At 51.2% G+C, this 27,962-nt stretch overlaps 1 non-coding gene and 2 pseudogenes across 1 annotated transcript; all 3 read right to left on the bottom strand.

The window, feature by feature from the left end:
- Positions 1-22,553: 22,553 nt before the first annotated feature.
- Positions 22,554-24,406, bottom strand: LOC147696821 (28S ribosomal RNA; annotated as a pseudogene).
- Positions 24,407-24,826: 420 nt separating this feature from the next.
- LOC147696820 (5.8S ribosomal RNA) lies at positions 24,827-24,980 on the bottom strand. The gene has a single exon (XR_015299474.1). It is a non-coding gene; the product is annotated as a 5.8S ribosomal RNA (ribosomal RNA).
- Positions 24,981-25,829: 849 nt separating this feature from the next.
- On the bottom strand, positions 25,830-26,493 carry LOC147696819 (18S ribosomal RNA; annotated as a pseudogene; the record flags this gene model as incomplete).
- Between the last annotated feature and the right edge of the window lie 1,469 nt (positions 26,494-27,962).

Below are 27,962 nucleotides of genomic sequence, written 5' to 3'. Positions count from 1 at the left end.
TTTTACAAACCTCCCAGTGAGGATACCCGCACCTATATTCAAGGCACTTGAGATGCTATTATCTGATCTGATCTGCGGTAATGGCCACTGACAAGTGGGTCTAGCCAAACTGCAGCTGGAGATCGACAAAGGAGTTCTGGGAGCCCCTGACCTCTGTGCATATTGCTATGCAAGCCAACGACAGTGGCTCTTGTTCTGACTGGCAGGGTATAACCTGCACGAACAGGGATACACAACCCATGGGATCCTACATACACTCCTACTACCTCATTCCCAGATCTCCCAGGATGCCCCAACGCTTTTGTGCACAGCTCTGATGTACTAGAGGAAAGCACCAAAGTACATGCACTAGCGTACCCCATACTCAAACAAACCACTACTAGGTATCCCTACACCCACAGGTTTCATTACAAAACGAAACACCTGCAGTTGGTCTGAGGGAGGAGTCGCTACAGTAGGGGCACTTTTCAGTGCCGGCTCTCTCATGGATCACAAGAACTTTGCCAGGGAAAATGGGATTTCGGGCAATCTATATATGACACATGCAGTACTAACCGCGTACGTTAAGAGGTATTGGGCCCCTACAAGAGAAGAACCTCCAACACATGAACTAGTACAAGCAATGTATCTAATGGGTGAGGGGCGTCATCTCACAAAATGGCTCTACAAAGGTATCTGGCCACACGCTGGAATCTCACTCACTGATTTACGTAACAGATGGTCCGTTGACCTGGAAAGGGACCTAACGGATAGGGAATGGACCGCCCCTCGAGAATACCTTTAAAAGGTATCACACAATGCCAAATTTAAATTTATCCAGCATATGATTCTCCATAGAGCTTATCTCGCTCCACACCGCTTTCAGTATATGTTACAGCACATGCAACAATATTGCCCCATATGTAAGGTGGAGGATGCTGACCTTTCTACACATGTTGTGGTCCTGCCCCGTGCTTCGGAGGTTTGGATGGATGTCGTCCGAAGCACAAGAACGGTGATGGGCATTCCTACAGAGGAGACAGTTGGAAACTGCGTACTTGGGATGCATCAGCGTTCAAAATCGCAGAAGGTACACTCGTGGTTCGCTGACCTAGCACTTCTCCTTGCAAAGCGTGCAATAACAGTGAGGTGGAAATCTGGGCAGTGCAGAGTGTGCTGGCATCAGGGGGGAAGAGGCCTGAGGGTTGTGCAAAACCTTGATTTCAATGGACTGGGACTTGAAGCATTTAAAGCACTAGAACCTGCGCCTGTCCCAGTGGTAAATAACACGTAGAGGTACAATCGCAAATAGTCCCCCAATGGCACAACTTCGGCCGAAGAATGCTATCAAGTCATCGGATCCCGCTTACGCCCGCGCCGTGAGCCCATCCCCCCGCGCTTCGTCAATCCGCTAGCCCCGCGTCACCCTCATCCATAGCTCCTCCTATCACCCAACCCCCCCACCCGCCAAGCATCTCATTCACCCTCCCAGAACTGAGTCCTCCTCCCAACCACAACTGATCCTCAGTCCCACATCACCCGGAGCACTCCCAGAACTCAGTCACCCGTCCAAAGAGAAACCCGACTCCCAAGCAAATCCTATTCACAGCCTCCCACCCCCGCCAACCCCTACTCTACAAGTACACAGCCACCCCCCCAGAGAGGAACACTACTCCCATCCCCAACTGGGCCACAACCCCCCTCCTCCCTCCAGCCTTACCACAGTCGAACTCTAAGCCAGAGTCAGCACCCCTCCTTCTCTAAACCCCCCCAGAACTGACACGACCTGAAGCCCCTCACCCTTAGGGCTCAGCTCCGACCATCCTCCCCTCCTCACCCCCTCACACAAGCTGACGCAACGCCTTGACCTGCTGGAAGCTCAGCTCGGAACCCTGATTCATGACCTGAAGGAAACCTTATCCTCCCTAGGGAAAATCCATCGGTCCACCCCTCACTCTGCAACACCCCCCATCCCACCGCTACCCAGAAGGAATGACTTGCCTCCCCCCCAACCGGACCCTAACCCCCAGGTTCTCGGCCATCACTCACCAAACCCTGGACTGGGTCACGAGCAGACCGACCCAGAAGAACTAATCCCATCCTCTCCCCCCCCCCCAAAGAAGCGTCCGCACTTGCCTTTACATACGAACACCCCACTAACCAGCTAGCTCAGGCCCCGCCGTTGAGCTCTACTCCCACTTCCTTGATCCAAGTCATTACAGAATGGGTAGAGACCCTCCCCGCTGAAGAGCCACCAGACCCCCAACATATCTATCCTCCATACCCAGAGCCCAACCTGGCAATCTGAAAACACAAGATAAACCTTCCATTAGCTGTATGCTTATCAACAGCAGATCTGCTGTCAAACACGCAACGGAAATAGCTGAAGCCATCCTCTCCCACGACTTGGATGTAGCTTTCATCACAGAAACCTGGCTGAACACCCTGTCCTACCCCAATATGGACCTGCTGGTACCGCCCGGTTTCTCAATTATCCACAAAGACAGACCCGAGCACAAAGGTGTCAGCATTGCAATTATTAACAAAAGTGACATCTCCATCTTAGAAAGTCCCTCCTGCCTTTATAATTCTTTTGAATGCCTATCGGTCAACATCAAATCGCCCACAAATAGTTCACTACAATGCCACCTCCTATAATACCCTCCAGGCAACTAACGAATTTGGAGTACAGCTGTCAGACCTGATCACCCAATCCGCACTCAACAATGACAACAGCATAATTCTGGGCGACCTCAACCTAAGATGGAACGAAACAAAAAACCTGCTCATCCAATCTCTCAACAGCCTCCTGCTAGATAACAATATGATCCAACACTGCTCAGTGGAAACACACCATAGAGGAGCGATCCTGGATACAATCATTGCAGACAAAAATTCAATCACTATTGACTACATCATCCCCGTGGACCCATCCGAATACCACATCATACTTTTTCATATCAACCAACCGGCCCTATCCCAACTCCCTATTCAGGCCTCTCCTAAAAGGGTTAGGAACAATAAATTAGAATAAGGACTCGGCACGCTCCTCCAAAACACGGCGGAGCACTTATCAACCACTGAACTCACCTCGCTCTACCATTCCAACTTGGCGCTCACCTTGGACCGGCTGGTGCCCTTGAAACTAAAAAAACCCAGAAGCACCCCCTCCAGGTCCTGGTTCACCACAGACATAAATGAGGAAAGAAGACACCTCAGAACCCTAGAAAGAACCTGGAGGAATAATCCCTCCTCCCTCCATCGTGATCAACTCAAGGCAGCACGCAGAAACTACACTAAACACATCAAGAGCAAAAAGACACATTTCTTCTGCTCCAATCTATTAATGGTTGGTACGGAATTTGGAGGAGATTTTACATGCTTCTAGATGAAATATAATTCATGTGACATCCTGTCCATTAATGCGACTGGATTGCTGAATAAGCAGAAGTATGGAGCTTTCCTGAAATGGGTAATAACTTTTAATCCTCAGGTGGTCTTTTTCCAGGAGACGCATTTGAAGTCAAATGCCCCGAAGCTGTATTTGCCGAGATATTTCTCTCATGTGTTCTTTTCTTCAGCAAGGATTGCCCAGTGGTGTCTAACCCAGGGTGGTGTGGAGTGCAAAAAAACGATGGATTTACGCCCAGATCCTTGTACTGGGATGAATGTATGACATTGTTCTACATTCTGTCCATCAACTGTGTTTTTTGCAATTTTCACCCCGAGTGTGCTGGGTATACTCAGACGTGAGTCCCAGGCTCTCCACACCACTGGAGTCAAGCTATCCAGGCTGATGAAGGCTGATAGCCAGAAACCGGTCCTTGGATGCTTGATTCCGGTCTGGGAAAGACATGGCTTGGTAGTTCGGACTGGACTGTTCCCATGAGGCACAGGGTCAGAGCTGATTTGCATATAGCCAGTGTCTAACCCAGGGTGGTGTGGAGTGCAAAAAAACGATGGATTTAGGCCCAGATCCTTGTACTGGGATGAATGTATGACATTATTCTACATTCTTTCCATCAACTGTGTTTTTTGCAGTTTTCGTGTTAATGGCAGCGCCCTTCATGACCTGTAATTAACCTGAAAACTTTACCAAAAAGGCACACAATCACCCCGCAGCCCAGCACTAGTAAGAGAAGAAATGCAGCAAGTCTACAAACACAAGGTGTGCTTTTTGGTGAATCTAAAAGCACACGCTGTGTTTGGTGCTGCATTTCTTTTGTTTTCTTGAGTGTGGCTGTAGGGCCGATTGCGTGCTTTTTTTTTTCTTCAAAGCATTCATGTTAATCGCAGCTCCTTATGGGCTCTGCAATTAACACGAATACTCAAACATAAGCACACACAATGAGCCCTAGATACGCACTCTAAAAAACAGAAGACATTTAGCAAGTGCTCCCTCCCTGGAGCACTTGCTAAATGCCTTTTCATATGCAAGATCGAAATGCCCGTTTTTCTCGCAGTGGTGGCTCGAATGCTCTCAGGGATGTGTGCGCGCCAATACAAAGCACTGCCTGCTCAGGGGCACTGAGGTGCGAACGGGCGCGCACGCTCGAGGGAACACTGCTCAAGCGTCATGTAATAAGACCACTATATCGTATGGGCGCCATGTAGAAGGGATTCTGCTCATACACAGAACTGTGCATAGAAATTTGGAATCTCCGTGAATTAGGGTGTGCCAAAACTCACCTTAGTAGCCAAAATCCCCTACCAGACTAGCAATCACGTCTCATTGGTTTTTCCATAACACCAATGATTAGACAACCCAGAACATGGAACTAAGATTACCTCAGGCAATGTGGAACACATGAAAACTCTTTCGTTATACTCTCTTACCAGTCCAAAACGGGGAGTAAATGGAGACACGTGCACGTTTATAATATTTATTTCTAATGCCGTGTTCTCATGCGCAGTATTTTAGCTAATACAAGCAGACATATTATAATCAACAAGATTATCAGCATAGTTGCTATTCCATAAAATACAAACGGAGAAAGCATGTTACAATGCTAAATGGAAAACAGGTTAGAATACACCTATATCTCACCCTCCCTTGCTAGTAGGTTATTTTATATCTACAGAAGGTCTCTTGGGATTACAAGGGCGGCCCATACCCCTGGTCCTAGCAGAAATGGATCACATCCGTTTCTGCACCAGCTCTCTGCATGCGAATGTTCTCCAAGTGTGTGTGATCATGCCTACGCAGTGCATTATTAAATGCGCCAAATCAAAGGTGGCCACAGCTGCATATATGTTATGTCTAGAACGTGCGCTGATCAGTCCGAACAACAACCACTGTGTTGAAATAACCTTGACGACCTCTGCACTCACTGTTCAGACAAAGCTTACCAAGCAAGGCTGCTAATATAGAAAAACATATTATTCTCGTGTGAAGCAAAACACTGCTAAACTCTAAACATTTATAATAATGTGTGCCGTGTGCAAAGGGAGCAGAAAGGAAAAATGGTGTTTAAACTTCTAATAAGCTCATGCCAACTTAACACAGTGTAAATGCAAGGCTCATCCCCATGACACTGCGGTCTCTTGTCTATCTATACTGAGACATTTTGTTTTGGCTCTGACTCCTAACACCAGGCCTGACGTTGCCATCAAGATGCCTGCTGTTTCAAGTCCTTTATTGAGTACCCCACCTGATGATCATCTTGATAATACTGAGTATACTTACCCCAAAGACTTATCAATGACTGATCTACAAACACATTTGGCAAATGAGTCCAGATTTTCATTTGACACTAACTTTACCACATCAAAGTCCCCTTCAAAAATCTCTGTATTTGCTATGTGGTTTAAAAAACATTTTTTGATTCCTCCTTGGAGCTACATTTGTTTGGTACTTTTTTCAATTTTTTTGTTCATGTCAATTGGATTTTTGGTGTATTTTTTCCGCCTTGTAATCAGGCACTACGTTGAGGAGAGAACGTCTATTCGACACATTAATGGAACATTGACACCCCATTCCTCATCACACAGATTGAAGAGGGACCTGACTTTTGTAAACATTACTGCTGGTCCCGTCTTAGATGGGATTGTATGGGATGCTGTTCGATTTCAAATCCATGGTCCCACAGAGGTTATAAATGTCCCGAATGGCCTAAGAGTTTCGATGGGGGAGGTTATTAAACAAAATATACGCTCTGATGATTGGGATGTTCAAGCCGTAGAGGCTTGGTTTCCAGATTTGAAATATTATGCTGCTTTTGATGCTGAAGATTTAAATTTAGGTTCGGCGAATTATGGTGATTTGTTTTGTTATCAACACTTTGGCAATCATTACCTGCATAAGGCAAACACCAGGAGGAATATGGTTAATTATACGCAATGGGAACATTGCCCCACTCCTTTTGAAGGCAGATCCAGTTCTCTTTTAAAGAGGTCCACCTATTTTACTGATTTTAATCAGTCAAATCCCAATACATTTTATTTTAAGGTGACCGAAAAGTCCACTTCCAAAATAAACTTACCCACACAAAATTGTTATATTCCAAGTCCTTTCTTGACCAATTGGCTATTGGGGGCTATGAACTGTGGAAATATACTATTGATCTTAACATCTGTTTGGGGTTCTAAAAGTTGGCAAGTGCAAGGCACTGAGACTTTGCATCGTGCATGTCTCATCCCGAACCATATGTTGTTTTTGAATTCTACTATTTCGCAAACGGCCTGCTTTTGATTGGCTACTACTAAAAAATTAAATGCTCCTTCTTTTCCAGAAATGGAAGAATACCACGGTTGGGATAATAATACTAGTTTTTCTATCAGAGAATTACAGACCCTATTTCTGAATTCTACTTTTAACATATCCAGTTTGAATCCTAATGGTTGGTTGTTGTGGCACAAAAGTGCAGATTTGTGTCAACATCGTTTTCTGGGTTTAGCCCCTGGCTACACACAGGTTAGGGTGGATCCCCGTTTTGAGAGTGATCATTCTGTGACTACCTATTCTGTGGGCATTTTCTGTCAGAATTGGCTCAAACACTCCACTTTAGCGTCAGTTAAGCTTCATTAATTTAAATTGACTAACAATGTTGATCTGAATGATTTTGTCAAGGGCCCTGCTTCCGGCAGATCCAAAAGGTGGATATATGCTATTTACAACGAAGTTTGGAAACTGTCCCAGATTGAGGCTGCTTTCCGCATAAGAGCTATAGATCAAGCAAATTTAGAAAAGGTGCTGGCAGTTGTAGACAACAGCATTAACCCGCTTTCTTCCCGCATTTACACTTTAGATAATATTGTTTCCTCTGTTGTTGATATTGTGCAAGACGATGTCTCTGTTTTGTACCATGGTCAAAATCCATTGTGTTCCATTATGCAATTTGCATGGGCTTTGCACATGTTGAAGGCAGGTAAAGTGCCTTGGCATTACATGAACACATCATCTTTATTTGTCCCTTTTAACTTGACTGACAAGCAACGTTTTAGGTCTATGAAAGATGCAACTTTTTCTATGTTACATATTGAAAAGTTAGAACCTTTGCTGTTTTCTGTGGCCGAAACAAATTCTGCTGTGTGGCTCGTCCATGGGTTAATAACATTACCTTTTCCTTTGTTCAAATTCGAAGATTGCATGAAGTACTACGCAATTGGCAGATATGAACGCTGGGCACCACTTTTCTCTATGAAGCTTGGTCACTGCCTTTTACCTATGGGTGCCTTAGGGAGGAAAAAGAGGTTTATTAGAATGGTGAGAATTGTACAACAACACCAGATCACTCATTAGGATTATCCAATTGCATGGCTCTTGCAACCAGAACGCGCCTAACTTAGCCTGTGTTTTGAAAGGTACACCGACACCTGCTTTCATACCCACATTCACATTACTAGCAAACGGTAGTTATTTACTTTTAAATAATGAAGATTGTTGTGGGATGTAAGCTGGAATTCCTTACATCGTTACCGTCTCTGAACGTGCAGTTTGTTGTAAAAACGTAATGTTTTCTCCTCCACATAGGAAGCTGGATGTTTCCATCTGGCCGTCGATTCCGACCTTGAAAGCAGAGTTAAACAAGATGAGTCGCATAAGAGCTATTTTGTCTGACAAAAAAGTCGCCCTCACATCTGCTCGTGAAACAGTTGTCCTTCATGTGGCAAATACCCATACAGAAGTGCATGCTTTATTAAATACGGATTTGCCCTTGCATTTCAGAGAATTAATTCAGACCATATTTAATGCTTCCTCCAACACGGGGCTGGCTCACTTTTTCAAAGTTGTTAGTAGTGGCCTTGTGACTTCTTTTCAAACTATATTTGGTGTCTTCTCAGCATTTTTTAATTTGATTTTTTCCAGCCTGTTTGGTGGATTTCTCTTGATGCTCGCTCTGGTTGCAGGAGTGCTTCTGTTACTTGATTTATATCAAAATGGATGCACGTCTTGTATTACAAGACAATCTGCCACTGCCGTTGCTGCTCCGCAACCGAATGCTTGATTATTATGGAGCGCTGCCTCTTGCTACATTGAGTGCAGTTTATGGATTATCGTTTCGATTTTCCTTTTTCACATGCGTCCAGCCTGTCTTTCATTGCCTGAGCTGCGATTTCGACTGGGCCCTGGATTTGTGTCTCTGCAACTGCTTTGTTCTGGCAACGGGATTATGGCCTTTGCAGCGATGCACAGAGTCCTGGGACGTTGGAATGTTTTTGCAGCTGTGCATGACTTCTTGGCACGCAGTTATATTGAAGAAAACCGAGTTGTCCTGATGGTACTAGAGGCTCCAGTTATTGAGGAACATGTATGTACCTTCCCATTACTGAATTGGATGGCTGAATTGTTTTCGGATGAGAATAATGACTTCCTGTTGGAGGCTGTTGCAATGTACTGTGCACATACACCAGGTAGGTCGCCCCCTCAGGCACCACACTGTCCTCCTATGTGATGCTACCCCTGCTGCTGTTGTCACTCGCTGTGCCCCGGTTCGTACTGGGTGTCCCCGCGTTAATTTAATTTCTGGTTGTTCTTGTTTTCATTTCTGTTAATTGTGTGCCCATTGTTATTGCCTGTCTTGTGCCTGCCCCGCTGTATCTTGTGCCCGTTTTTTGTGCCCTATTTCCTTCTGTGCCACCTGCCCGCTCCCCCCTTGCTCTCGCCCACCGCTGCGGCCCGCCCCCCTGGTTCCCCATTCGCCGCCCCGCTCCCAGCAGCTCCTCCCTCCCTCTTCCCCTCATATGGAGGTCGCGCGATGGTAAAGGGAGCGACCCTTGACCCTGTCACCAGGTAGGTCGCCCCCTCAGCCACCACACGGTCCTCCTGTGTGACGCTACCCCTGCTGCTGCATTCGCTGTGCCCCGGTGTGAGAAGTTGGCCTGGTATATGATGCTCGCTATTCTAGTGAACACCTTGCACCAGTCCAAACAAACCTCATGGTGATGGTTCTAAAGTCAACCTTATAGACCAGCTATCCTAGAGGTACCGTGGACAGAACAGTCTTAGGCTAAAAGACTCTTGAGGGCGTGTAAAGCCAGCTGTTTTACCATATGTAACCCCATGAATACTAAATAAAAGGCCACTACACAGGATATATATAAAAAATATATGTATTTATTTACTAACACACTCTTCTGAACTCTTTATGAGGTCAGAGGCAAAAGCACATAACAAGTTACTCTCAGAAATACTTTAAATAGCACAATTTACAGTTAGGCCATAGGGGCGCGTAAAACCATATACTAAGTAAGTGATATAAGAACCACGACTTGAGAAAGGAAAAGGCCTAGGGCCTAGGGAATCGCTGGGGCTTCACTATGCAGCAACAGTAGACTCACGCAAGAGTCAATAGAAAGTCAATGAGTACTTTAAAGGTAAGTAAATGGAGATTTAGGACACTTCCAGTCTGACTAGGAAGATACAAATAACAAAACCAGACACTAGGATAGTCAATCCCTACAGGAGCACCGAAGTACTTGCGTTATCACACCCACGGGCTGCGGGTGCATAGGTGTCAAAGTGTGAAGATGTCCGGGTGGATCCAAGGGTGGATCAGAGTTGAAGAAGACCTGAAAGCAGAGGGGACAGAGTCTAGGTCACTAGCCAGTGACCGGGTGGAACCAGGAAGGAACCAGACGTCGTCGAGGAGCAATCAGGTGCTATCGTGAAGCTAGTCTTTGCAGCCACGCAGACCAGGAGGTGTCGAGGATGACCAGGCACTGGAGAGGAGCTGTCCCACAAAGGTTCTCGCAGATGGAGGGGTCGACTTCAAGATCGGAGCCAACAAGCCTAAGCAAAGGCAACCCACGCAGGATACACAAAAGGCTTCTGGTGCAGACCAGGAGGGTCTGAGGTACTTCACCTTTTCAGGGAAGCGAGGGCCAGTCTGGAGCAACCAGACCAGTGATGCATTTTCAAAAGGATCATCGCCACAGGGCTACTAGCCAACGGGCCAGCAACCGGACAACGCATCAAGCAGAACACAAGCAGAAGGGCCCCACGCAGATCTCGTGGAGTGTGGAGGGCTGGTCTTTGGTGCAGGTGGAGCTTGGCGTTGGGGTGTCTCAGTCCCCTGTGCACAGCTTCGAGGATGCCTCAGGAGCTGCGCTGTTAGCAAGTTGCAGGCTTTCCAAGATGTCCGGTCCCACGTGTCTCAACGCCTTCCACAGTGCTCAGCTGTGCTGGAGTCGTGAAGTGGGGTCAGAGAGGTCTGGAAGTCGGGGTCTTGTCAGGCTCTGTGCTCGGGTTCCGTCGGGAACGGTGACAAAGCAAGCCGTCGAGTTGCTGGTTGGAGCCTGGTTGCCCAGGGTGGTCTCTCCTTGGCCACAAGGGAGATTCTTCAGTCTTCAGCTCAGATGAATGTCGAAGGGTCCAGAGTTTTGTTTCAAGTCGATTTCAGGATTAATCTAAAGTCTAAGGACACAGCTCCTACTTTTATACAACTAAAAGGGGCTGGATTAGTTTCTAGGTCCCTCCTATGGGTGGGACCAGGAAGGGGGGTGGTTACACCCCCAAGCCTTTGTTCAGTTTCCCGTCAGAGCTGGGGCTGAAGTGCCCCAGCAACCGGTTTGAACTGGGGTATGAATGAAGCACCTAGTGTGCTCCAGGCAGTGTCTCAATCTATTCAGCCCTCCCTGTCCCAATCCACATCCTCCTGTCTGGGGTGGTGCTCGCACCTCCCCAAGCAGGGAACCTATTGTCCAAACCTCCGTTACTGGAAGGACTCCCAGCAGCAGGAGGTCAGACTTGTGTCTGTGGCAGCAGCATCCATTTTGTGATGCTGGCGCTCTGGTTAACATTAACCGGGACTTCTCCCTCTAGAAGGGTGGAATGTTACCCCCGTCGCCAGAATTGGCGAGGGGGTAGTATTCCAAAGCGTATGACACCTTACACGACATGTTTGGATAAAGCCAAACCAAAGTTAGCATTAACTGGGAGGGTTATAATGCATTTAAGAGTAGATGGTATGGCGATATCATAGAACAGCTATAAGGACATGGTTCCGAAAGCTGCAGACAGGCTCAGCTCATGCTAGAGCACCATCTCACATAAAACCAAGCACTCTAGCTTCAGGATTGTTAAGGCCTGTCATAGGAGTGACTTATAGGTTACTATGTGTCTATATGTAAGTAGGAATAGGAATACTACACCTTAGCAAGGGGTGATGACACGACCTTGCCCCAGCTGAGTGATCAGCTAGTTGTGTCTATTTGAGTGGCCAGCCAGGGGTGGCATAATACATGCTGCAGCCCCTGATAGGCCTTGGTTACACCTATGACCTGAGTACCTATGATACACTTCTACAGGGTCTGACAAGGTGAACCAATTCCCAATTGTGGATGTACCTAGAGTACATGGTGTACATTTAGAGAGAGTGCATCTGTGCTGTGGGTCTGATTAGCAGGCCCACAGCCATATCTAAGTTGAAAACCAGTAAAGCAAAGCAAAAAGTGGGGGTGACCATAGGAAGCAGACCCTACTCTCCTACACCCACCCCCCCCAAACTTAGTGACATTAAACTAACATTGACCAGTTGAGTCTTCATGTTCTAAGTGGAAATATCGGGAGAGTCCATCTGCATTGGCATGGTCAGTCCCAGGTCTATGTTCCACTGTAAAGTCCATCCCCTGTAGGGAAATGGACCACCTAAGAGGTTTGGGATTTTTACCCCTTCATCTGATTTAACCATAGGATGGGCTTGTGGTCTGTCTGAATCTTGAAGTGAGTGCCAAACAAGTATGCCCTCAGCTTCTTCAGGGCTCAAACCACAGCAAAGGGTTCCCTCTCTATAGCTGGCCAACGTTTATCTCTAGGGGTCAGCCTTCTGCTTATGAAAGCAATAGGCTGGTCTTGACCATCTATATTCAGTTGTGAAAGTACAGCTCCCACACCCAACTCAGAAGCAGCTGTTTGGACTATGAACCCTTTGGAGTAATCTGGACTTTTCAGAATAGGTGCAGTACACATGGCCTGCTTCAGGTCATCAAATGCCTTTTGACATCTAACTGTCCACTGAACTTTCTTTGGCATCTTTTTGGAAGTGAGGTCATTCAGTGGTGTCACAATGGACCCATAGTTTTTCACAAACTTCCTGTAGTACCCAGACAGGCACAAGAAAGCTCTGACCTGTGTCTGGTGAGGAGTCCAGTCTCTGATGGTCTGGATCATGCTCTCCAGTGGCTGAGCCTGACCCCCACCTACAAGGTGGCCCAGGTACAAAATCTTGCTCTGCCCTATCTGGCACTTTGTAACCTTGATAGTGAGGCCTGCCTTTTGCAGGGCCTCTAAAACATTCCTCAGGTGGACCAGGTGATCCTCCTAGGTGGAGCTAAAGACAGCAATAGCATCTAGATAAGCTGTACAATAGTCATCCAGTCCTGTGAGAACTTGATTCACCAGCCTTTGGAAAGTGGCAGGTGCATTCGTCAAACCAACGGGCATTACCACAAATTGATAATGTCCTCCTGGGGATGAAAATGCTGTCTTGGCTTTTGCATCCTCAGCTAACCTGATTTGCCAGTAGCCTGCTGTCATGTCAAATGTGCTCAAGAACTTGGCAGAAGCCAATCCATCAATGAGCTCATCTGCCCTGGGGATGGGGTGGGCATCTGTCCTAGTGACAGCATTGAGAACTCTGTAGTCCACACAAAACCTCTTCTCTCTTACCATCTTGGGTGTGAGGTTTTGGCACCAGGACTGGCCCAAGGGCTCTCTGAGGGCTTAATAACTCCCAGCTCCAACATCTTTTGGACCTCTGTCCTAATGCAGTCCCTGACATGGTCAGGTTGCCTGTAGATTTTACTCTTGACAGGCAGACTGTCACCAGTGTCCACCTCGTGGGTGCACCAGCTTGTCTGACTTGGGGTCAGGGAAAACAGATGTCTGAAGGACTGAAGAACTTGTCTGCAGTCCTGTTGTTGATGTTCAGAGAGGCTGTCTGCAAAGACTACACCATCTACTGAACCATCATCAGGGTTCTGAGTCAGCAGGTCTGGGAGAGGGTCCTTCTCTTCCTCCTGCCCCTCATCTGTAGCCATGAGCAAGCCCATGTCTACCCTGTCGACAAATGCATTAAGTCTGTTGACATGAAGCACCCTGTGGGGGCTTCTGGGAGTCCCAAGGTCCACCAAGTAGGTGACTTCTCCCTTCTGTTCAACTATTGTATGGGGTCCAGACCATTTGTCCTGGATTGCTGCTGGGGCCACTGGCTGCAACACCCACACTTTCTGTCCTGGCTGGTACACAGTCAGCACAGCCTTTTGGTCATGCCAAGCTTTCTGGAGCTCCTGGCTGGCCTCAAGGTTTTTGGAAGCCTTCTCCATGTACTCAGCCATCCTGGAGCGGAGACCAAGTACATAGTCCACTATGTCATGCTTAGGCTTTTTGAGAGGTAACTCCCATTCTTCCTTCACAAGACATAGGGGTCCCCTTGCGGGATGCCCAAACAAAAGCTCAAAAGGGCTGTAGCCAACCCCCTTTTGTGGGACCTCTCTGTAAGCAAACAGAAGGCAGGGTAAAAGGATGTCCCATCTTCGCCTCAGCTTTTCTGGTAACCCTTTTATCATCCCTTTGAGGGTATTGTTGAATCTCTCCACAAGCCCATTGCACTGTGGGTGATAGGGGGTGGTGAACTTATAGTTGACACCACACTCCTTCCACATTGCAGTCAAATATCCTGACATGAAGTTTGCACCTCTGCCAGAAACAACCTCCTTTGGAAACCCCACTCTGGAGAAGACTCCAAGTAGGGCCCTTGCCACAACTGGAGCTGTTGTGGTCCTCAGGGGAATAGCCTCTGGATACCTGGTGGCATGATCCACTACCACCAGTATAAATCTGTGCCCCGATACTGTTTGGGGGTCCATTTGTCCTACAATGTCTATCCCCACTCTTTCAAAGGATACCCCCACCACAGGTAGTGGTATGAGGGAGGCCTTTGTTGTGCCACCTGATTTGCCACTGGCTTGGCAGGTAACACAGGAGCAACAACAATCCTTGGTATCTTCTGACATGTGGGGCCAGTGAAAGTGAGGGGCAAGTCTGTCCCAAGTCGTGTTCTGACCCAGGTGTCCTGCTAAGGGAATTTCATGGGCCAAGGTAAGAAGGAAGCCCCTAAATTGCAGAGGTATGACCAACCTCCTGGAAGCACCAGGCTTGGGGTCCCTAGCCTCTGAATAAAGGAGCCCATCATCCCAATACACTTTATGGGTACCTTGAGCATTCCTAGCAGCCTCAGCAGCAGCTTGCTGTCTGATGGGTTCAAGAGAGGAACAATCTAATTGTGCCTGCCTCAGATCTGCCCTGGAAGGTCCCCCTGTCCCAAGAAACTCAACCTGATCAGGTTCAAGCTCTTCTAGGACAGTTCCTTCTTGGATCTCAGAATCATCCTCCTGGGAGGGCTGATCCTCAACCTGAGGCAGGGGGGAAGGCACAGCCTTAACCCTCTTGCTCTTGGTTGGTGTCGGGTCTATTGTTCCAAGATCCAGCACCTGTTCAGGTAAGCACGTTTTGGCATGTGACCTGGTGACAGCAAGGACATGTGCTGATATTCCCAGCAATTCTGCATGGGTCCTATACTCCACCTCAGCCCAAACTGAGGCTTCAAGATCATTTCCCAACAGACACTCTACTGGAAGGTCTGAACTCACAACAACTTTCTTGAGGCCAGTTACCCCTCCCCAGGAGAAGTTAATAACTGCCACACTATAGGAGGTAGTGGCATTGCTAGCATTGGTCACTAGGTACTTCTCACCTAGTATGATCTGATCAGGGTCCACAAAGTTAGGTGTCACCATGGTACTTGCGTTACCTCACCCACGGGCTGCGGGTGCATAGGTGTCAAAGTGTGTCAGGTTTCCGCGTTGATTCCTATGGAGCCTTGGAAGAAGATGCTGCAGGCGACCAGGAGGAAGATGTCCGGGTGGATCCAAGGGTGGATCGGAGTTGAAGAAGACCTGAAAGCCGAGGGGACAGAGTCTAGGTCACTAGCCAGTGACCGGGTGGAACCAGGAAGGAACCAGACGTCGTCGAGGAGCAATCAGGTGCTGTCGTGAAGCTTGTCTTTGCAGCCATGCGGACCAGGAGGCGTCGAGGACGACCAGGCACTGGAGAGGAGCTGTCCCACGAAGGTTCTCGCAGATGGAGGGGTCGACTTCAAGATCGGAGCCAACAAGCCTAAGCAAAGGCAACCCATGCAGGATATACAAAAGGCTTCTGGTGCAGACCAGGAGGGTCTGAGGTACTTCACCTTTTCAGTGAAGCTAGGGCCAGTCTGGAGCAACCAGACCAGTGATGGATTTTTAAAAGGATAGTCGCCACAGGGCTACTAGCCAACGGGCCAGCAACCGGATAACGCGTCGAGCAGAACACAAGCAGAAGGGCCCCACGCAGATCTCGTGGAGTGTGGAGGGCTGGTCTTCGATGCAGGTGGAGCTCGGTGTCGGGGTGTCTCAGTCCCCAGTGCACAGCTTTGAGGATGCCTCAGGAGCTGCGCTGTTAGCAAGTTGCAGGCTTTCCAAGACGTCCGGTCCCACGTGTCTCAACGCCTTCCACGGTGCTCAGCTGTGCTGGAGTCATGCAGTGGGGTCAGAGAGGTCTGGAAGTCGGGGTCTTGTCAGGCTCTGTGCTCGGGTTCCGGCGGGAACGGGGACAAAGCAAGCCGTCAAGTTGCTGGTTGGTGCCTGGTTGCCCATGGTGGTCTTCAGTCTTCAGCTCACGTGAATGTCGAAGGGTCCAGAGTTTCGTTTCAAGTCGATTTCAGGAATAATCTAAAGTCTAAGGACACAGCTCCTACTTTTATGCAACTAAAAGGGGCTGGATTAGTTTCTGGGTCCCTTCTATGGGTGGGACCAGGAAGGGGGGTGGGTACACCCCCTATCCTTTGTTCAGTTTCGCGCCAGAGCTCGGCCTGGAGTGCCCCAGCAACCGGTTTGAACTGGGGTACGCATGAAGCACCTCGTGTGCTCCAGGCAGTGTCTCCATCTATTCAGCCCTCCCTGTCCCAATACACATCCTCCTGTCTGGGGTGGTGCTCGCACCTCCCCAAGCAGGAAACCTATTGTCCAAACCTCCGTGACTGGAAGGACTCCCAGCAGCAGGAGGTCAGACTTGTGTCTGTGGCAGCAGCATCCATTTTGTGATGCTGGGGCTCTGGTTAACTTTAACCGGGATCGTTTGACTTAACATGTCTTCTCTCTCTAGAAGGGTGGAATGCTACCCGGTTGCCAGAATTGGTGAGGGGGTAGTATTCCAAAGTGTATGACACCTTACACAACATGTTTGGATAAAGCCAAACCAAAGTTAGCATTAACCGCAAGGGTTATAATGCATTTAAGAGTATATGGTATGGCGATATCATAGAACAGCTATAAGGACATGGTTCCGAAAGCTGCAGACAGGCTCAGCTCATGCTAGAGCACCATCTCACACATAACTAAGCAATCTGCCTTGAGGATTGTTAAGGCCTGCCATAGGAGTGACTTATAGGTTACTATGTGTCTATATGTAAGTAGGTATAGGAATACTACATCTTAGCAAGGGGTGATTACACAACCTTGCCCCAGCTGAGTGATCAGCCATTTGTGTCTATTTGAGTGGCCAGCCAGGGGTGGCATAATACATGCTGCAGCCCCTAGTAGGCCTTGGTTACACCTATGCCCTGAGTACCTATGGTACACTTCTAGAGGGGCTGACAAGGTGAACCAATTCCCAATTGTGGATGTACCTAGAGTACATGGTGTGAATTTAGAGAGTGTGCATCTGTGCTAAATTCACACCATGTCCCACAGCCATATCTAAGTCGAAAACCAGTAAAGGAAAGCAAAAAGTGGGGGTGACCATAGGAAGCAGACCCTACTCTCCTACACCCGGTTCGTACTGGGTGTCCCCCGCGTTAATTTAATTTCTGCTCGTTCTTGTTTTCATTACTGTTAATTGTGTTCCCATTGTTATTGCCTGTCTTGTGCCTGCCCCGCCGTATCTTGTGCCCCCTGGTTCCCCATTCGCCACCCCGCTCCCGCCTCCCAGCGGCTCCTTCCTCCCTGTTCCCCTCATATAGAGGCAGCACGGTGGTAAAGGGAGTGACCCTTGACTCTGTCACCAGGTAGGTCGCCCCCTCAGCCACCACACGGTTCTCCTGTGTGACCCTACCCCTGCTGCTGCCACTCGCTGTGCCCCGGTTCGTACTGGGTGTCCCCCGCGTTAATTTAATTTCTGCTCGTTCTTGTTTTCATTTCTGTTAAATGTGTGCCTGTTTTTTGTGCCCTCTTTCCTTCTGTGCCACCCGCCCGCTCCCCCCTCGCTCTCTCCTGCCGCTGTGTCCCCTGCAGCCCCGTCCCCCTGGTTAATTTAATTTCTGCTCGTTCTTGTTTTCATTACTGTTAATTGTGTTCCCATTGTTATTGCCTGTCTTGTGCCTGCCCCGCCGTATCTTGTGCCCCCTGGTTCCCCATTCGCCGCCCCACTCCCGCCTCCCAGCTGCTCCTCCCTCCCTCTTCCCCCTTATATGGAGGCCGCGCAGCGGACGTGCGCAGCGGATGCGCCTCTGGAGCGCCAAACGCAAGCCCGTCTGTGCCCGTCCGCGTCTGGACCACGCCCAGTGCCATGACCCCTGGCCCCCCCGGAACCCCAATTGAGATATGAAACGGCCGCCCTCCACGCACTCAACACCGGCCGACCATCCGCCTGCTACCGAGCCACCCCGAAGCGCACCCCGGACCCTTCACCTGCCAAGCCTGCAAATTCACCTGCCGCCAAACATGCACCCCACCCTCCGGACCAAGCAACAACAACAACCACCTCAAGTGCATCCTACTCAACACCCGCTCCATCCACAAGCACGCAGTAGAACTCTGGGACCTCCTTGATACAACAGCACCGGACATCGCCTTCCTCACGGAAACCTGGATGAACGCCTCCTCAGCCCCCGACATCGCAATAGCCATCCCGGACGGCTACAAGATCACCCATAAGGACCTCATCAACCAAACCAGAGGAGGCATCGCCATCATCTACAGGAACACCATCAGCATTACGACCAACGCCGAAGACACCCTCACCATCGCCGAACACCTACACTTCCAGATCCACACCGACCCCAAGACCACCCTCAGAGGAACCCTCATCTACAGACCCCAGGGCCCGCGCCCACACTTCAGCGAAACCATCGCCGACTTCATCAGCCCGCACGCCCTCGCCACATCAGAATACATCAGCCTATGGGACCTGAAATTCCACCTGAAGAACAATAACAACAAAACCACCACCACCCTGCACGACAACCTCGCCAATCTCGGACTCAAGCAACTGGTAATCACCCCCACCCACTATGCCGGCCACCAGCTCGACCCCATCTTCTCCGCCAGCAACCACGTCTCCTTCAGCCACTCTACCGGACTATTTTGGACCGACCACAGCTGCATCAATTTCACCTTTAAGAAGACTACTTCCCACCACAGCCCGCAACAGATCTCCCGCAGAAGCTGGAGCAAAGTCACAACAAACCAGCTAACCACATCACTGAGCCAGAACCCACCAACCGACACCTCTGACACCAACGACGCAGTCCGCAACCTCGCACAGTGGATCACCGACTGCGCCGATGACCTTGCTCCACTGAATAACCCCCAGGCAAGACCGGCAACAGGAAAACCACATGGTTCACCGACGCTCTCAAAGAATCAAAGAAATCCTGCCAAACTCTCGAGAAATCCTGGCACCAGGAACGAACAACAGAAAACGTGACAGCTCTCAAGAACGCCACTCGCAAACAACACCAGCTGATCCGCACCACCAAGAGAACATTGTTCAAAGAGCGGCTGGACAAGAACACACACAACAGCAAGGAACTGTTCAGCATCGTAAAAGAGCTCTCCAACCCCAGCGCCAGCAACAATGACATCACACCGTCGCAAGACCTCTGCAACTCCCTCGCCATGTTCTTCTACCGCAAAATCACCGATATACACGACAGCTTCGGCGCCCAAACTCCGCCACTACTCAGCAAACCAACGCCCCCACCACCACCCTCAGCGCCTGGACACCCATCAGCACTGAAGACACCACCCACGTCATGAACACCATCCACTCTGGCTCCTCATCGGACCCATGCCCTCACCACTTCTTCAACAAAGCTGACACCATCATCGCACCCCACCTCCGGAATGTCATAAACAATTCCTTCACGTCCACCACCTTCCCCGAGAGCTGGAAGCACGCAGAGATCAACGCCCTTCTAAAGAAACCCACAGCGGACCCTAAAGACCTCAAGAACTTCCGCCCCATCTCTCTCCTTCCCTTCCCACCAAAAGTCATCGAGAAGACCGTCAATAAACAGCTGACTACATTCCTTGAGGCAAACAACTCCCTCGACCCATCCCAGTCCGGATTTCGAGCCAACCACAGCACAGAGACCGCCCTCATCGCAGCTACCGACGACATCAGGACCCTAATGGACAATGGGGAAACAACCGCTCTCATCCTCCTAGACCTCTCAGCTCCCTTTGATACCGTCTGCCACCGCACCCTAATAACCTGCCTCCACGACACGGGGATCCAAAGAAAAGCCCTGAACTGGATCACCTCGTTCTACATGAGCCCCCTCGCCACCATCGCACGCAAACACAACCTCAACATCATCTCCTACGCCGACGACACCCAGCTGATATTCTCCCTCACCAAGGACCCAGCCACCACCAAAACAAACCTCCAGGAAGGAATGAAAGACGTCGCGGATTGGATGAAGCTCAGTCATCTGAAACTGAACTCAGACATGATGGAGGTCCTCATCCTCAGACAATCTCCATCTGCATGGGTCGGCTCCTGGTGGCCCACAGCGTTGGGCACCGCACCAACACCCACGGGCCACGCACGCAACCTAGGATTCATCTTGGACTCCTCACTCTTGATGACCAAACAAGTCAACGCCATCTCATCCTGATGCTTCAGCACCCTGCGCATGCTCTGGAAAATCTTCCGGTGCATCCCCACCGAAACCAGAAAGACGGTCACCCAGGCTCTCGTCACCAGCCGACTGGACTACGGGAACGCCCTAAATGCAGGAACCACAGCAAAACTTCAGAAACGACTTCAGCGCATTCAGAACGCCTCTGCACGACTCATCCTCGACATCCCTCACCACAGCCACATATCTGCCCACCTAAGAAACCTGCACTGGCTCCCCGTCAGCAAAAGGATCACGTTCATGCTTCTCACCCACGCACACAAAGCGCTCCACGACATGGGCCCAGAATACCTCACCTTCTACACTTCGACCCGCCAGCTCCGCTCCACCAGCCTCGCCCTCGCCACCGTCCCACGTATTCGCAGAATTACCACCGGAGGAAGATCGTTCTCCTACCTGGCCGCCAAGACACCTCACCTTCAGGAAACACCTCAAGACCTGGCTATTCGAGCAGTAGTGGCACCCCCTCCCTTCAGTGCCTTGAGACCCTCACGGGTGAGTAGCGCGCTCTATAAATGTATTGATTGATTGATTGATATACACTGTTGGAATGAGATGCGTTTCCTCTTCTCCCCCTTTTGTGGCCGACGTCACATGTTGGACATCGAATTTGTTTATTATTTTTGCCATCTTGATTTTTTTCCAGGCCCATTGACTTTACTGTGCCCATTAAAGTGATTCTTGATTTGAAGTATTTTCCAAATCTGGAGTTTGCTCCTGTTTTTCACTGTGGCAATTTGAACTTGATTGTGACTCTTGAACTTCAAATCTGCGTTCCAAATTTGCCCCTTCTTATCCATGCTCAGATCAAGGGAGGGTGTCATGGGGCTGAGCCTTGCATTTAAACAGTGTTAGGTTGACATGAGCTTATTAGAAGTTTAAACACCATTTTTCCTTTCTGCTGCCTTTTGCAAACAGCACACATTTTATTAATTAGAGTTTAGCAGAGTGTTTTGCTTCACACGAGAATAACATGTTTTTCTACATTAGTAGCCTTGCTTGGTAAGCTTAGTCTGAACAGTGAGTGCCGAGGCCTTCAAGGTTATTTCAGCACTGTGGTTGTTGTTTGGACTGATCAGCGCACGTTCTAGACATAACACATATGCAGCTGTGGCCACCTCTGATATTGGCGCGTTTAATAATGCACTGCGTAAGCATGATCACACACACTTGGAGAACATTTGTATGCTGAGAGCTTGTGCAAAATTTGATGTGATCAACTTCTGCTAAATACCAGAGGTATGGGGCCGCCGATGTAATCCTAAGAGACCTTCTTTAGTTAGAAAATAACCTACTAGGAAGGGAGGGTGAAATATAGGTATATTTTAAACCTGTTTGCATTTAGCATTATAACATGCTTTCTCCCTTTGTATTTTATGGAATAGTAACTATGCTGACAATCTTGTTTCTAATAATATGTCTGCTTGTATTAGCTAAGGTAATGCGCATGAGAACACGGCGTTAGAAATAAATATTTCAAACGTGCACGTGTCTCCATTTACTCCCTGTTTTGGACTGGTATGAGAGTATAATGAAAGAGTGTTTTTGTTTTCCACATTGCCTGAGGTAACCTAAGTTGTATGTTCTGGGTTGTCTAATCATTGGTTTCTTTGCTATAGGACTAAGAGCTAATGAGACACTGATGCTAGTCTGGTAGGGGATTTTGAGTACTAAGGTGAGTTTTGGCACACCCTAATTCACCGAGGTCCCAAGTCTCTAAGCACAGTTCTGTGTAGGAGCAGAATCCCTGTAACACTGCTTTACCGGCGCTTCATTGAATTTCTTCACTTTGACATTCAGAGCACTGGACAGAAATCACATTGCGTCAACACCCTCCTCGGGCATTTGCGATGCTTTGTTTTAATTAAACAGTCGATTCCCCTGGTCTGCACCAGTTCTAAGTCGGCTGCTAGTCGCCGGCCAAGGCAGAACGCCAGCACTGTGCCCCCGGGGAGGGGGCACGGGGAGAGGCGACCACCGCAGCTGGTGCGATCCACAGGAAGGGCCGGCACTCATCCAGAGTCGCCGCCGCCCCGGAGCGAGATGCCTCGTCCAGCCGCGGCCTGCGCCCAGCCCCGCGCCCCAGCCTGACCGACCCAGCCCTTAGAGCCAATCCTTACCCCGAAGTTACGGATCTGACTTGCCGACTTCATTACCTACATTGTTCCAATATGCCAGAGGTTGTTCACCTTAGAGACCTGCTGCAGATATGGGTATGGCCCGGCGTGAGATTTACACCATCTCCCCTGGATTTTCGAGGACCAGTGAGAGCTCACCGAACGCCGCCTGAAACGCGACGCTTTCCAAGGCTCTGGCCCCTCTCTCGGGGCAAACCCATTCCAGGGCGCCCTGCCCTTCACAAAGAAAAGAGAACTTCCCCGGGGCTCCCACCGGCTTCTCCAAGATAGTTTGCGTTACCGCACTGGACACCGCGAGGGCGCCCGTCTCCACCACTCCAGATTCCGGATCTGAACCTGACTCCCTTTTGATCGGCCGAGGGCAACGGAGGCCATGTCTTAGGACCGACTGACCTATGTTCAACTGCTGTTCACATGGAACCCTCCTCCACTTTGGCCTTCAAAGTTCTCGTTTGAATATTTGCTACTACCACCAAGCTATGCACTCGAGGCGGCTCAGACCCGGGACCTCACCCCGGGCTTCCGTGCTCACCGCAGCGGCCCTCCTACTCTTCGCGGCTTAGCCCCGCAGCTCTCAGCGCTGGGGACGGTCGGGTATGAGCCTGACGCTCCAAGCCATACAATTTCAGGGCTAGTTGATTCGGCAGATGAGTTGTTACACACTCCTTTGCGTATTCCAACTTTCATGGCCACCGTCCTGCTGTCTATATCAACCAACACCTTTTCTGGAGTCAGATGAGCGTCGGCATCAGGCGCCTTAACCCACTGTTCGGTTCATCCCGCAGAGCCAGTTCTGCTTACCAAAAGGCTAGCTAGGCGCACTCATTCCATGCCCGGCTCCACGCCAGCGAGCCTGGCTTCTTACCCATTTACAGTTTAAGAAAAGGTTGAGATTGTTTCGGGCCCAAGACCTCTAATCATTTGCTTTACCATATCAAACTGGGGCATTTGAGCGCCAGCTATCCTGAGGGAAACTTCGGAGGGAACCAGCTACTAGATGGTTCGATTAGTCTTTCACCCCTATACCCAGGTCGGGTGAACGATTTGCACGTCAGGAACGCTACGGACCTCCAGCAGAGTTTCCTCTGGCTTCCCCCTGCCCAGGCATAGTTCACCATCTTTTGGGTCCTATCACGCATGCTCATGCTCTACCTCCCCGACAGAGCGGGGGAGACAGGCCGGTTGTGTGCCCGCCACTGGAAGCGTGGCGGGATCCCACCTCAGCCGACGCGCGCCAGCCGTCACCTTCATTGCGCCACAGGGTTTCGCTCGGCCCTCTGACTCGCGCACATGTTAGACTCCTTGGTCCGTGTTTCAAGACGGGTCTGGTGGGCAACCGGCATCGATACAGGACCCCTGGTGCCTGGCTTGGGCCTCCCCGTCCAGCGGCGCGACCCGGTCGATGCACACTGAGAACAGTCCGCCCCAGTCGACAGTCACGCCGGGAGCAGGGGCACCTGTCCCCCCTTCAACCGCCCAGCGCACCCAGAGGGGTGGCTGGTAACAGGTGCCCGGGGGTGAGCGCAGAGGCAGTTGAATCTCCCTCGGCCCCGCGGACACGGCAAAGCTGCTGCCAGGAGAAGAGGGCTACCTGTCACCCTGAAGCCTTCTCAGCCAACCCGGAGCTGGTCTTGGCACACCTCCGCAGAGGAAATGCACCCTGCGGGGGTCGGGTAGGGTACCGGTTGAACACCGTCCGTGGGGTGAGTCTCGATACGAAGGATTTGGGCCCCCTGAGCGACGCCGAGGAGTTGGTTTTCTGTATGCCACATTTTCCGCGCCTGCTGCCAGGTGGGGATTCAGCGCTGGGCTCTTCCCTCGGCGTTACTGGGGGATTCCTGATTAGTTTCTTTTCCTCCGCTCAGTAATATGCTTACATTCAGTGGGTCAGTACGTATGATCTGAGGTCGTAGTCGGAAGAATAACGCCGGAGCGTTAAGGGGGTTGCCGGGGAAGGCCAGACCCCTGCCAGTCAGGGGCCTGGCATCCCGGCAGCGCACGCCCTCTTTCCCCGGATCGCATCTGGAGCGGTTTCGCCCTCGCCGGGAAGCCAGCCGCGGAGGTGGGCACCCGAGGCACGTGCGCGCGGGCAGCCAGTGGGACACCACAGACAGGCACGCAATTAGCCGCCCCGGGGCGGACCGGTCACCAGGCCCCTTCTCGGGGCCAGGCGCACTGGCGGCATACCTCTGTAGCAGGACCCGATCGGGGGTCTGAACTTGAGGGTTTGTTGAAGAGTAAGCGGAGCTAACCCTGCGACAGCCCCAGCCGCGTCCCGGGGAAGCCCTGGGGCGATTGACGATCGAGTGACCCTCAGACAGGCGTAGCCCCGGGAGGAACCCAGGGCCGCAAGGTGTGTTCGAAGTGTCGATGATCAATGTGTCCGGCAATTCACACTAATTCTCGCAGCTATCTGCGTTCTTCATCGACGCGCTAGCCGAGTGAACCCCGGCCAAGAGTCACAGGCAACTTTTCAAAACGTTTGCCCACCTGCGGGTGCAGGAGAGGTGGGAGGAAGGTGACGCCGTCCGTCCTCCGCCCGCACGCCAAGATGGCCCGGGTGCCCCCTTCAAGGCTTCCCCTCTGGGAGTCAGACTACACCGTTGGTTGAAAAAAAAACATTGCCAGGCGCTCTGCCCCGGAGTCAGCAACCCCCAATAGTGGCCAGTGAGGGGGCACCAAGAGCGACTGGAGCAGGCAGCCCTGCGCTGCCGGTCCCTCCCGGGGTAACCCGGGAGGGAACTCGTGAGTCTTCAAACCCCTCGGCCACATTGGACCTGGCAGCGAGGGAGAGTCGCCCCACCTGCACTTCCCCGGGTGGGCCGAGCCGGACTGGCGATCAGCCCACCTCCACCCTCGCCCAGGTCGAAGGCGCCGGAAGGGAAGAGCCAGGCGGCTCCCCATCCCACATGCCTCCCACCGAGAGGAGCCGGGGTCCCCTTGCAGGCCCTCAGCCCCATTCTCTTCCAGGCCTGCCTGCTGCATGAGAAGGGCCACTCCTTGGTCGCCCGGAACCCGATCGGGCCGGGACTCGCATGCGGAAGGGCCCAACCGGCGCCAGGGCCTTTTTGAGGGTGGGGCGGTACCACCCGGGGATGCACTGCCATTCGGTTCCCTCCTTACTGCTGGGAGGGTCGTGCCGGGTGAGCTTGGGTTCTGTCTCAGAGAGGGGGATGGGGGCTGTCCCCTGGTCCCTCGCACATCTGTCGGGTCTTCCCGGGCCCTGTGCCTACGGTGCGTGCTTGCAGGAGGTGGCCGAGGGCTTCGGCTGGCACAGTCAGTCACTCGGGCCGCTCCGCTGTTGATGATCCTTCCGCATGTTCACCTACGGAAAACTTTTACTTCCTCTATATAGTCAAGTTTGATCGTCTTCTCGGCGCTCCGCCTGGGCCATTGCCGACCCCGGCAGGGCCGATCCGAGGACCTCACTAAACCATCCAATCAGTAGTAGCGACAGGTGGTGTGTACAAAGGGCAGGGACTTAATCAGCTTATGACCCGCACTTACTGGGAATTCCTCGTTCATGGGAAATAATTGCAATCCCTATCACGAACGGGGTGCAGCGGGTTACCCGCACCTGTCGGCGAAGGGTAGACACACTGATCCATTCAGTGTAGCGCGGGTGCAGCCCCGGACATCTAAGGGCATCACAGACCTGTTATTGCTTGATCTCGTGTGGCTGAACGCCACTTGTCCCTCCAAGAAGTTGGACGCCGACTGGGGGTCGTGTAACTAGCTAGCATGGAGGAGTCTCGTTCGTTATCGGAATTAACCAGACATATCGCTCCACCAACTAAAAATGGCCATGCACCACCACCCACAGTATCGAGAAAGAGCTATCAATCTGTCAATCTTTTCCGTGTCTGGGCTAGGTGAGGTTTCCAGTGTTGAGTCAAATTAAGCCGCAGGCTCCACTCCTGGTGCTGCCCTTCTGTCAATTCCTTTAAGTTTCAGCTTTGCAACCATACTCCCCCCAGAACTCAAAGACTTCGGTTTCCCGGAAGCTGCTCGGCAGGTCATGGGAATATCGCCGCCTGATCGCTACTCGGCATCGCTTATGGTCGGAACTACTACGGTATCTGATCGTCTTCAAACCTCTGACTTTCATTCTTGATTAATGAAAACATTCTTGGCAAATGCTTTTGCTTTGGTTCGTCCTGCGCCGGTCCAAGAACTTCACCTCTAGCGGCACAATACGAATACCCCCGGCAGTCCCTCTTAATCATGGCCCCAGTTCCGAAAAACAACAAAATAGAACCGGAGTCCTATTCCATTATTCCTAGTTGAAGTATTCAGGCGACCGGCCTGCTTTGAGCACTCTAATTTTTCCAAAGTAAAGGCTTCAGATCCCCAGGACACTCAGTCAAGACGCCGAGAGGCAGGGGCCTGGGACAGGCGTTAGCTCGCCTCGCGGCAGACCACCAGCTTGATCCCAAGATCCAACTACAAGCTTTTTAACTGCAGCAATTTTATTATACGCTATTGGAGCTGGAATCACCGTGGCAAGGAGCTGAGAGGCAGGTGCGTACCCGTGCCCGGGTTCTGCCTTCCCCTGTTTCAGAATCGCCGGACCTCATGGATGTCTGACTGACCCTCTCCCTAGTAACCCGGAGGGAAATTACCCCCTTTTCTTGTAATCCGTGCACACAAGGTGACAGAGGGGACCCAAGGCGCGAAAGTACCCGACCTCCTGGAGCTCTCGCTGGGATCGGGGAGGCAAATGGACCCTCATCAGGACTTCCAGGGAAGCTCAGCCCTCGGTCACCACATAGGAAAGCATTGCGTGCGACCAGATGGCCGAGTGGAAAGGTGCGACCAGATGGCCGGGCACAAAAAGGGAAGCCATGTGGTCGCTCTGGCCCCCACCGGAAGAGTGAGTGAGCCCCAGCTATGGAGGCTGCAAGGGGGACCCAACAGGCCCTCCGACCCGGTGTCCACGGACACATTGACAAGCAGGGGGAGGCCTGCATGTGACCGACGGACCCCTTTCCTGGGCCCTTGGTGGAGCTGCAGGCCGGGGGATGGAGCCCAGGCCCAGAGCACCCAACCCGGGGCCTGATAGGGCTTCTGGACCCAGCCGGGGCTCCCAAGCCCAGAGACAAGGGAACGCCTCTCAGGGCCCTCCAGACCCCGTCCCGGGCACCCTGCCACATGGCAAGACCGAGGACAGAGCCTGGGGTACGGAGGCTGCCCTCCACAGGGCCCTCAGGGGCCTCAGCTGGAGCGCCTGAACCCTGCCAAGCAAGGGGAGGCTCCCCAGGCACAACAAAACCCCTAGAGCACCCAGCTCCCAGGCCCAGAGGCACATGGAAAGCCTCCCTGGGCCCGCCGGACACCATCCCGGGCACCCTGCAACGTGGCAGGACCGAGGAGGGAGCCCTGGGTGGGGAGGCCACCCTCCCCGTGGCCTTCGGGCCCTGACCAGAGCTCCTGAACCCAGCCA

The sequence above is a fragment of the Lissotriton vulgaris genome, chromosome 8 (assembly GCF_964263255.1).
Source record: "Lissotriton vulgaris chromosome 8, aLisVul1.2, whole genome shotgun sequence".
Taxonomy (NCBI): Eukaryota; Metazoa; Chordata; class Amphibia; order Caudata; family Salamandridae; genus Lissotriton; species Lissotriton vulgaris.
Note: the sequence above shows the minus strand (reverse complement) of the source record. Positions and strands in the feature narration are given on the sequence as shown.